Source organism: Natator depressus, chromosome 3, assembly GCF_965152275.1.
Source record: "Natator depressus isolate rNatDep1 chromosome 3, rNatDep2.hap1, whole genome shotgun sequence".
In the NCBI taxonomy this organism is placed as follows: domain Eukaryota; kingdom Metazoa; phylum Chordata; order Testudines; family Cheloniidae; genus Natator; species Natator depressus.
Genome location: NC_134236.1, coordinates 186,281,217 through 186,293,262, shown reverse-complemented (window position 1 = coordinate 186,293,262; position 12,046 = coordinate 186,281,217).

The window sequence follows — 12,046 nt, the reverse complement described above, 5'->3', positions numbered from 1 at the left end:
AAAAAGAAAAGGAGTACTTGTGGCACCTTAGAGACTAACCAGTTTATTTGAGCATGAGCTTTCGTGAGCTACAGCTCACTTCATCGGATGCATAGCTATGCATCCGATGAAGTGAGCTGTAGCTCACGAAAGCTCATGCTCAAATAAACTGGTTAGTCTCTAAGGTGCCACAAGTACTCCTTTTCTTTTTTCTTCATATTAACTTGTGTACCCAGAAAGATAATGAAGCAAATAATTAAGCAATCAGTTTGCAAACATCTAGAAGAAAATAAGATGATAATTAACAGTCAGCGTGGATTTGTCAAGAACAAATTGTGTCAAACCAACCTGATAGCTTTCTTTGACAGGGTAACAAGCCTTGTGGATGGGGGAAAGCGGTAGATGTGGTATATCTTGACTTCAGTAAAGTTTTTGATACTGTCTCGGGTTACCTTTTCATAAACAAACTAGGGAAATGCAACCTAGATGGAGCTACAATAAGGTGGGTGCAAAAGTGGTTGGAAAACCATTCCCAGAGAGTAGTTATCAGTGGTTCACAGTTCACAGCGATGTAGGGGATGGGGCTGTTTCCGCTGACTGTGAACCGCTCTCCGCTGGGACACTATGTTGGGGTTCAGGCTCTGGCTGAGCCTCTTGTGTAGGGTTATGGGCTGCTGCCGGTTCAGGTTCGGTGGGGCCCCTCTGGTGTTGAGGTTGCAAGTACTGGATTCAGTGCTGGCAATGGGTCTGGTGCTGGTTGTTCCGCTGGTTCCGGTTCTGGGACTGGTTCTGTCTGGGTCTCTGGGACTGGATCCACTACTGCTGTTGCAGACATTGGCCTGGGGTCCGGGTCCATCACCTCGGACTGGGTCCTGATGGAAGTTTCCAGAACAGAGCTAGGCGTCATGGCTTGTTTAGCCTGGCTGCGGGTGACCATTCCCACCCTCTTGGCCCACTTCACATGATTGGCCAAGTCTTCCTCCAACAGCATGGGGATGGGATAATCATCACAGACTGCAAAAGTCCACGTTCCTGACCAGCCCTGGTACTGGACAGGCAACTTGGCTGAAGGCAAATTGAAAGAGTTGGACTTGAAGGGTTGAATCATCACTTGGATCTTGGGGTTGATTAAATTGGGGTCCACTAAGGAAGCATGGATAGCTGACACTTGTGCTCCGGTGTCCCTCCACGTGGTGACCTTCTTCCCGCCCACACTCACAGTTTCCCTCCGCTCCAAGGGTATCTGGGAGGTCTGGGCCTGCAGATCTCTGGTGTGATTCTGGTGCAATGAACTGGAATCTGTTGGGGTTCTTGGGGCAGTTGGCCTTTACATGTCCCAGCTCGTTACATTTAAAACATCGTCCAGCTGACGGGTCACTGGGGCGAGGCGGGTTGCTGGAGAATGGGGTGGTGGGACAATAAGGTGTCTGGAGACTTCTTTGGGAGGTAGGTGGGGCCTTGGGCGGCCCCCGGTAATAGGGTGTGGTCTGGAGTTGTCCCTTCTGGTCTCTGCTCCAACTGCGACCAAGTTTTCTTCTTCTCTGCCACTTCCACCCATCTGGCTCCAATCTCTCCTGCCTCGAGTACAGTTTTGGGCTTCCCATCTAGGATGTATCTTTCTATTTCCTCAGGAACACCCTCTAAGAATTGTTCCATTTGCATTAGGAAGGGCAAATTTACTGGAGATTCAACACTTGCTTCTGATATCCAGGCATCCCAATGTTTCACAATGTGGTAGGCATGTCGGGTAAATGACATGTCTGGTTTCCACCTTAGGGCTCTGAACCTCTGACAAGAATGCTTGGGTGTTATCCCCATTCTGACTCTCACCTTGGATTTAAACAGTTCATACTTGTTCATGTGTTCTTTAGGCATTTCAGCCGCCACCTCAGCTAAGGGTCCACTGAGCTGCAGCCTCAGCTCTACCATGTATTGGTCGGTAGAGATGCTGTATCCAAGGCAGGCCCTTTCGAAGTTTTCTAAGAAGGCCTCAGTATCATCGCCTGCCTTGTAGGTGGGGGGGGGGGGTCGGATGGGAAGTGGTACCTGGAGAAGGATTGCTAGGGTTTGTTGGTATACTCTGCTGAGCCTTTACCTTCTCCATCTCCTCAACATGCTTCCTCTCTTTTTCCTTCTCCTCCAGTTCTTTGGCCCTTGCTTCCATTTCTTTGTCCCTTGCTTCCAGAGCTCTCCTATGAGCAGCCGCTTGGTGTTGTTCTGCCTCCATCTCTTTGTCTCTTGCCTCCATCTCTTTGTCCCTTGCCTCCATCTCCCTCCTGTGGGCAGCCTCCTGTACCTCCTTCTCCATCCGCATGAGTTCTATCTGTCTTTCATGTTCCTTTTGTTTTTCAGCAGCCTCAAATCTGGCTAATTCCAGCTTTTGTTGAGCCGTGGAGTCTGTCATCCTAACCTCTCTGTTTTTAACTAACTTTACACCCGAGGTTTAGAAATAAAACAAACAAAACTTGGCTTGTAAAATTTTGCTGTGCTGGAATAGATACCTATAGTCTCTGATAGTGATTGTCAGCCTACAGAAAAATCCAAAAAAAAAAAAAAAACTAACACTTTTGTCTTCAGGCAAATAGGTAGAAATCCCCTCTAGTTGCTCTTAGGTCTGTGAAGACTTGTGAATTTCCCTGCAGGATGTTAACTACTCTGCCTTTAGGAAGAGAAACTGCAGCTCCCAAAGACAATTCCCTTTTGTCTCTGGTCTGGCGCCAAAGCAAAGCAAAAAAACTTCCAACTATTGCCAGTTGGAGACCTGCCTTCTAGCAGCACAAAGGATTTTAAAAATTTCCTTTTAAAATCTGTTTTTCTGGTTCAAAAAAATCTCAAATTGATCTCAAAATGATTTCAAGTTAATCCCACCGCTCTGCCACCATGTCAAGGTTCCTTTCCCACTCTGAACTCTAGGGTACAGATGTGGGAACCTGCATGAAAACCTCCTAAGCTTACTTTTACCAGCTTAGGTTAAAACTTCCCCAAGGTACAAACTATTTTACCCTTTGCCCCTGGACTTCCACTGCCACCACCAAACTTTATCTGGGTTCCTGAGAAAACGTAGTTTGGGGACACGTCTTTCCCCCCAAAATCCTCCCAATCCTTGCACCCCACTTCCTGGGGAAGGTTTGGTAAAAACCCTCACCAATTTGCATAGGTGACCACAGACCCAAACCCTTGGATCTTAAGAACAATGAAAAAGCATTCAGTTTCCTTACAAGAAGACTTTTAATAGAACAAAAAGAATCACCTCTGTAAAATCAGGATGGTAAATACCTTACAGGGTAATTAGATTCAAAACATAGAGAGTCCCTCTAGGCAAAACCTTAAGTTACAAAAAAGACACACAGACAGGAATATTCATTCTATTCAGCACAGCTATTTTCTCAGCCATTTAAAGAAATCATAATCTAACACATACCTAGCTAGATTACTTACTAAGTTCTAAGACTCCATTCCTGTTCTGTCTCCGGCAAAAGCATCACACAGACGGACACAGACCCTTTGTTTTTCTCCCTCCTCCCAGCTTTTGAAAGTATCTTGTCTCCTCATTGGTCATTTTGGTCAGGTGCCAGCGAGGTTACCTTTAGCTTCTTAACCCTTTACAGATGAAAGGATTTTTCCTCTGGCCAGGAGGGATTTTAAAGGGGTTTACCCTTCCCTTTATATTTATGACAACAGTTATGCTGGAAGGGCATAAAGGGTGGCATCCTGCTAGGATCAGTTCTCGGTCCAGTTCTGTTCAATATCTTCATCAGTGATTTAGATAATGGCATAGAGAGTACACTTATAAAGTTTGCGGATAATACCAAGCTTGAAGGGGTTGCAAGTATTTTGGAGGATAGGATTAAAATTTAAAATGATCTGAACAAACAGGAGAAATGATCTGGAGTAAATAGGATGAAATTCAATAAGGACAAATGCAAAGTACTCCACTTAGGAAGGAACAATCAGTTGCACACATGCAAAATAAGAAATAACTGCCTAGGAAGGAGTACTATAGAAAGGGATCTGGGGGTCATAGTGCACCAGAAGCTAAATATGAGTCAACAGTGTAACACTGTTGCAAAAAACATCATTCTGGAATGTATTAGCAGGAGTGTTTTAAGGAAGACACAAGAAGTAATTCTTCCACTTTACTCCATGCTGATTAGGCCTCAACTGGAGTATTGTGTCCAGTTCTGGGTGTCACATTTCAGGAAAGACGTGGACAAATTGGAGAAGGTCCAGAGAACAGCAACACAAATGATTAAAGGTCTATAAAACATGACCTATGAGGGAAGATTGAAACATAATAATAGTTTTCAAGTACATAAAAGATAGTTATAAGGACGAGGGAGAAAAATTGTTCTTCTTAACTGCTGAGGATAGCACAAGAAGCAATGGGCTTAAATTGCAGCAAGGGAGGTTTAGGTTGGACATTAGGAAAAACTTCCTAACTGTCAGGGTGGTTAAGCACTGGAATAAATTGCCTAGGGAGGTTGTGGAATCTCCATCATTGGAGATTTTTAAGAGCAGGTCAGACAAACATCTGTCAGGAATGGTCTAAATAATACTTAGTCCTGCCATGGGTGCAGGGGACAACAGAAGAGTGCAGTGGACAAACTGCTATCTGTAGGAATTAGCTACATCAGATAGCAGTTTTTTTACAATAGCAGTTTCTTACAATCCATTACTCATCAGTAACTGCTTCAGATAGCACATTCCTACAGGGAGCAGTTTGCGGGCAACGACGCATGAAGATCTCCTGGGCCCCACGCATAGGAGCTACTGCCAGAGGGGTGTGCTGGTCACTTTGGGAATTCAGGAGCCACCCGAGGTAAGCACCAACCCCCTGAGCTCTTCCTGCACCAAACCCCCTGCCCCAGCCTAGAGTCTGCACCCCGCACCCAAACTCCCTCCCAGACCCCACACCCCTCACCCCCTCCCACACCCAAACTCCCTCCCAGAGCCTGCACCCCTCACCCCCTCCAGCACCCAAACTCTCTCCCAGAGCCTGCACCCACTCCCGCACCCAAACTCCCTCCCAGAGCCTGCACCCTGTAGGGATGGGTGGAACCTATACAGCTGCAGAATTTCCAAGGTCCACAGATTTCCCTCCCCCCTTCCCCCCCCCCGATATGCTTGATGCTGGGTGAGGACAACAAAATAAAGCACCAGAGGCATAGTGACATTAAAGAGAATACACCCCAAAAGCAAGGATGACACAAATGACTTATATTAAAAGGCTGATCCGACGTCCAGTGAAGTCAGTTGACAGATTTCCACTGATTTCAAATAGGCTGAAACCTTGCAGAAGTTATGTAGCACAACAAAACATATAGCAGACAAGAGCAACTGGCCCGACTAATGCATAGTCTTAGGTACACCAGGCAATAGCCCCACTCCCTAAAAAAGTGCTGGTGGATCGAGTGGTTTGTCAAATGAGCAAATGCATAACAAGATCTGTGACACAACAGAGCATCTCATCAATTGGCAGAAAGTATACAAAAGGTGGTTGAGATTGTGGGGAGGAGGTCTTGTTAATATTATTACTTGTCTTGCGGGAGGCCAAAGCAGCAAAGCAGCAACTGACAGGCAAGAACAACAGGTAACTCACCATATGTGTTGCTTGTCTGCCCCTTCCTATGAAGAAGACAGTCATACTGCTACCACCAGACCCCACAAACAGTAATGACCCAAATGTACGTGCCTTAAATTACACAAACAAATGTGCAACTGGAGAGCATCAGCTGTGGTTTTTTATTTATGCCTGGTCTTTTATAGTGTTTTGGTCAGAATGTAACATTTTTCTTCTGCTCACTGATACTTGTCCAATGAGTTACCACAGATGGAAGCTTCATGGAGGCAAAGTGCCAACCAAACTGGTAAAACACTTGTGTTGATCTCCTGTCTATAGAACGTAGGTTCCCACTATCAAGGCTACAGGGGAAAGTTCTTGTGCTACTGAATTGAGGTTCTGAGCAGGGTGACAATGCAAATTTTCAGTCTGTGGACAGCTGGAACACAGCATCGTCATATCAACCCAGTGCTGCAAGAAAGCTTCAGACCTGGAGAATCACGTAAGTACTAAGAAGGCCAGGGGCTGTCTCTTTGCTCTGTTTTTGTGAAGCACCTAGCACAGTGGGGTCCTGGTCCATGATTTAGGCTCCTAGGCACTAAAATAATGGAAATAAATAATAACACTAAACATAGTATCTTTCTGACAGAGAACTCAGGACAAACCAGGTGAAAGTCAGAAGTCTGCAGATCTGAGACCCCCACAAAATAAAGACATCCCTGTATTCGTGCAAAAAGGATTAGAAAAAGATAAAATGCTTTCTGTGCCATTCATGTGCTTCTCTCAGGTGTGATGATAAAGGATGATAAAAGGCACCTTGCCTACGAAAGCCTCAGTTTCATCTTTTCCAAAGTTTTGTAACTCCTATAAACCAGACTAGAAGAAAATGTGTTGTAGTGTGGAAAAAAGTCTTTATGGGAAAAGACATAAAGACAGCAGTATTAAAGCAGTGCAAATAATAGATTCTTTGATTCACTGGCAATTAAAAAAACTAAAAATAGTTTTCAGGTTGTACTGAAAACTTTTTTTTTAATTTTTGGCAAATCGAAAAATGAAAAAGAAATCATTTCAGGTCAATTAAATGTTGTACTTCGACATTTTCAAAATGAAATATTCTTGATTTTGACTGTTTTTAAATGTTTCAATTTTATCAACATCTCTTACTTTTTTGTAATCAAAACTATTTGGCAAAACTGACAAATTCACAACCTTGTAGGCAGTGCTACAACAACACTGCCTACAATGCTGTGAATTCATGTCAGTTTTGCAAATTGTTTTGGTCACAAAAACAGAAGTTCCTCCAATAAAAGATATTAGCTCACCCATATTGTATCTCTATGAATTCACAAAATATTTTGATGTCATTGAATCTTCGGTTTTTCACCAAACATAAAGTTTTGACCAAAAAATTTCATCCAGCTCCACTCAATACTGTTTTAATGGGGGGAGGGTGAAGTAGGGGGGAGAGTAGTATTTCAGGACTTTGTTCATACCACTAGGAGGCAGGTGCCTCTGAAAACCTGTTAAAAATAGAGAATAGGAATCTTCTGCCAGACTCCACCATGGAAGATTCCATGGAAGAGGATCTAATTGGTACTGCACCCAAAGATATAAGTTTTGATTTTGTTTACTGATTCGGGGCTGAGGGCACCTGGCTTCTCCTCCATTGGCTTCAGGGAATTCAGCACCTTGTAGAGAGCCCTGGGTCTGGCCAGATTACAAAGTGGGCTGGAAGTTGTATGTTTGCTGTAGTTAGTGACTTTGCTGAGAAAAAAACAAGTTTGTTTCCCTTGGTACTTGTGCTCTAATCTCATGCAAAAATAGGATTCATAAAGAGCATAATATTTGAAATTTAGAATCCTCTCAAAATAACCACCTGTAATTTATCTGTGCATTATATCACCAGAAAGTCAGAGTAATAATACAGAGGAACACACAAGGCATGTTCTTTAACAGTCTGCAAACAAGCTTATACAGTTACAAGTGAAGTTTCTCTGCTCTTCTGCAGATAATGGATTTGGGAGAAGACTTATCGGCCTAAAAAGTGTTAATGCAGCTGTTCCCTTAAAGAGTTTTCATTCCCCTTGGATAATTCAAGAGCATTACCTCAATATTTGCAGAATCCCCAAGGTATGCTGTATATTATTTACTATATTGTGACTGTTGGAGACACAGTGGTAATATTATCGAAGGCAAGATTTTCAAGGTGAGTACTAGAGGTAAAATAATTGTACATATAAATGTGTGCCCAGATTTTGGCAATGCTGTGCAGTACATATTCATACCAAGTATCAGAGGGGTAGCCGTGTTAGTCTGTATCCACAAAAACAACGAGGAGTCCAGTGGCACCTTAAAGACTAACAGATTTATTTGGGCATAAGCTTTCATGGGTAAAAAACCCACTTCTTCCATGCATCTGAAGAAGTGGGTTTTTTACCCACAAAAGCTTACACCCAAATAAATCTTTTAGTCTTTAAGGTGCCACCAGACTCCTCGTTATATTCATATCATACATTAGAATCCTTTCAAGTCCAGAACTGATTGGCATACACAGTTAGGGCTTGTCTACGTGTACAGCAAAGTGCACTGGGTTGTATGAAGTCTTATGTGCACCAACTGTTAACTAGTTAACATAGGTAACATGCACTAGGGAACTTTTTGTGCACACTAGCAAGGTCTACACAAGCCAGTTAGCGTGCAGCATCTTGGTGCTCATTTGAATTCACATACCCCTAGTGTCCATTGCCACACCGTGCAGCTATGTCCTTGTTTCCACTGAAGTTAAAAGGCCTGGTCTTACAAATCCTCATATATGTGAATATCCTCGACAAGTAGACCTATTTGCTCCAATAAGACTACTTATATGAGTAAAGCTGACAGATTGCCACAGAGGGTGGCATAATTTGTTACCACGATAAGTCCTCCAGAAGCAAGGTGGGAGCAGAGGAGGAACCATGATCTGACCTTTGCACACAGTGTTGCCTAAAGTCACAATCTAGCCCTAAATGAACAGAAAGGAAATTTCTATCAAACTGTTGATAGAACAGGCCAAACCTTCAGTGGAAATAGCACAGATTGTTTTTGTTAGACAAGTTTAACCTCCCAACTCCCATGATGGAAAGGTTTCTGAGCTTGCAGAAATACAACTTATAAACAATAAATAAATCTCAGCTGAGTTCTGTTGCTTTCAGTTTATAATTATTTTCTTTGTGGAAACATGGGAATAAAGAAATGAGAATAAAGGTGAATTTTCAATAGATCCAAAGAGGCTACTTGGCTAAAATCTGAAGGGTAGGGTCCTGAAGTCTATTCCAAAGAAGTCAGTGCAAAAGCTGTCATTAAGTTCAAAGGGCTTTGGATGTGGCCCCACCTACTCATCTGTTGACTGCTACTGATTTACACCAAATGAGAATCTGACCCCAAATCTCTGGCTAATGATAGAAATGTTTCAGGGTCATGGGGCAGCAAAGAGACATGGCCTCCCTCAGAGATTGACAGTGAAGGTGGGCCAGATGCCCACTGGTGGGCAGAACCAGGAAAGCCATGCCTGCCAGGTGGGAAGCAGAGGGGCGGGACAGGAATAGGAAGTATAAAAGGTGGGCCCTTTAGCTCAGTTGTGCCACAGTTGCTGAGGGAGTCAGATGCTTCCCCCTGCTGCTGGAGCCAAATCCCGCTGAGGACATCTGCTGTCCCAAGGACTCATCTGAACTGCTCGGGCTACCAAACATACCGAATGCTGAGGACCGGCTGGGATTACTGCTTGCAGTGTACCCAGCAAGACAGAGGACAACCCTGAGATCCAGGTACACCCTGAGGGAAGGGTAGGAGGTATTCCAGGGAGAGTTGACTACAGTCCGGCTGGGTGGCTGCCTGAGTCTGGTTCAGCATGTTGGGGCTGGATCCCCGCTGACCCAGTGGCAGACCACTCTGCCACTGTTAGGACCCTGGGCTGGGATGCATTGGAGTTGGGTGGGCCTGCATCCTCCTTCCCCTTGACACCTCAGCCCTGGGGTAGCAGCCTCCCCACCTTCAGCCCGGAGGCCTGTGTGAGTCTACTGTCTGTGGAGTTAGGACACTAGACTGAGTTGGGCACTCACCCTTGCTGGAGCCCCCTGGACTGTGTTTGGGGCTCACCCCTGCCTGAGGGCTGGGATCCCCAGATGATTCACTGCTCTACCCTGCCAGAGGGTTGGGTCCCTAGATGGTACTTGATAGCCCACCCTGTGTGAAGGCCTGGGTTCCCAGACTACACCTGGCTCTACCCTGCCTGAGGATGAGCTTTAGACTGTTTGGTGCCCTGCCCTGCCTGAGGGCTTAGGCCCCTAACAACCCACTGCTCTACCCCACTGGAGGAATTGATTCCCGAAACTGCTAACTTCCCCTTGTGTTAGGGATGTGACAGCAAAGAGGCATGGCCTCCATCGGAGATTGACAGCGAGGGAGGGCCGCTCATGCCTACATGCCTATAGCAAGACATGACTTCAGTGTGGCACCTCAAGTTTGGTGTACTTTTCTTTACTAGCTCCAGCTTTGTTCAGTGCAGCAATTCACTCACCATTACGCACATATCACCGTCCTTTGTGCAAACTCACCTGGGCATTTGAACAGCAATCTGAGCTTGGTCTGAAATAGGCATAAATGTCAACCTATTTATGTCTGTAATTCATTGATCTCTACTATAACCCATAAACTGTCTGTGTCCTGAACGAGTACACCAGAACACAAGACTCTGACATTTACTAGCATTTGTATTAGAGTCAGCTCACCATAAACATTCCCACAAGCCCTCTAATGATTATCGGCTACTTAAACTGTTCCAATAACTTTGTTCTACTGATCTTATTTTATGAACAGTTTAAAATGTAATCCTTACTGGTATGTATTTCCTAAATGAAGCCACCCTACTCCTTAGGCCCACAAAGAAGTTCTAACGTTAGACATTTTTCCGTTTGCTAAACAAATGTTTTATAGATCACAGCAGCACACTACATCCCCCAGAAATGATGTACAGCATGGTTTAATAAGACTGTGCAACAAGATGGCATATTATAGTGTTCTCCTTAATGAAGCTGTGTAAAAAGTGAATGCTGGGTTTGGAGGAGTGCGAATGCCAGGGGTGAAGTCTTGCAGCTAATTGAAGTAGCCCTAAACAATCCCCTCACCAACACAACCTACCCCAACTGCCTGAGGAGAGCACAACTAAAGCAAATGGTGGAGGCCAGTTTGCCTGTCTAAGAGATGCTCAGTGTATGGAACTGAATTCTCAGGGCTCCTTTGCTTTCTACATGTGGCCGGAATCTACCTGTCTCCTTCCTTCCTCATCCAGACACAGCAGTCACACAGAGTGTGATCCACTTCATGAGATTTGCCAGTGACAGGGTCTGGCTAGAGAGTTTCCTTCTCGGCCAATCACAGAAACAACTGCAACATGACCAAGTAAAAATGAAAGTGACTTCCCACCCTCTCTCCCTGAGATGTTCAGTTTAATGTTGTTCTCCCCATCATGAATTACTCCCTGCTCCTCAGCCTTGTTATGTTGTTTCCCAACCTGAGTCACTTTTGTTGATTTTTGTTTCCCCCCATTGATTGATTTGCTGTTCCCCTTTCATCCTTATTTTGCACCATAAACAGTTGCATGGTGCTTATTCCATTTATAAGTTACTGATTTAGGAGTGTGCCTCTGTATTTCTCCTTATGAGCTTCTATGTCACCACTCTGGGATCAGGCTCCTTTCACATTCTGCCCAGATATCCAGCCCCCTCCTTACTCTTCCTCCCTCTGCTAGATGCATCTTGGCTTCAGCATTACCAGGTAAAGTATTCCACATGTCACAGTAATGTTGTGGAGAATGCAACGTGGCAGGAATATTCTACTGAACTTTTCCAAGCTGCTTAGCAAGAGCTGTCAAGACACATAAATCACACTTGGAAGAAGTAGCTAGCTAGCCACCTATGTGGCCACCCCTACTATCGCATCTGAGTGCTGCACAGACATTAATGAATTTATCCTCACAACACCCCCAGGAGGTTAGGAAAGTGCTATTCTCCCCATTTCCTGGAGAGAATAAGTAAGTTGCCAAAGGTCAGACAGGAAGTCTGTGGCAGAGGCCTGTAGTCACCTCTATAGCCAACTGAGGAGAATACCTAGAGGCTTTGATAATTTTATTCAATTTTTTTCCAAACAAAATACCCACTGATTTAAAAAATATTAATAAAGAACTTTAGGATTTGGCCTTGAGTTACTAGAAGAGTCATCAGTGGTGAAATACAATTCACTATCATACCTTAGTCTGAGAACAATGAAGACATAAGGCATGGTAGCGTTCTTTGAAATGCTTCCAGTTCCATGCACAGGGCCAGTTAGACAGGCAGAACTGTAGGGTCTCAATGTGTGGATGGGATGATGGTATAGGGAGGAGGGGTTTAGATTTATTAGGAACTAGGGAACCTTTTGGGAAAGGGGAAGCCCGTAGAGGAAAGATGGCATCCATCTAAACCAAAATGGAAC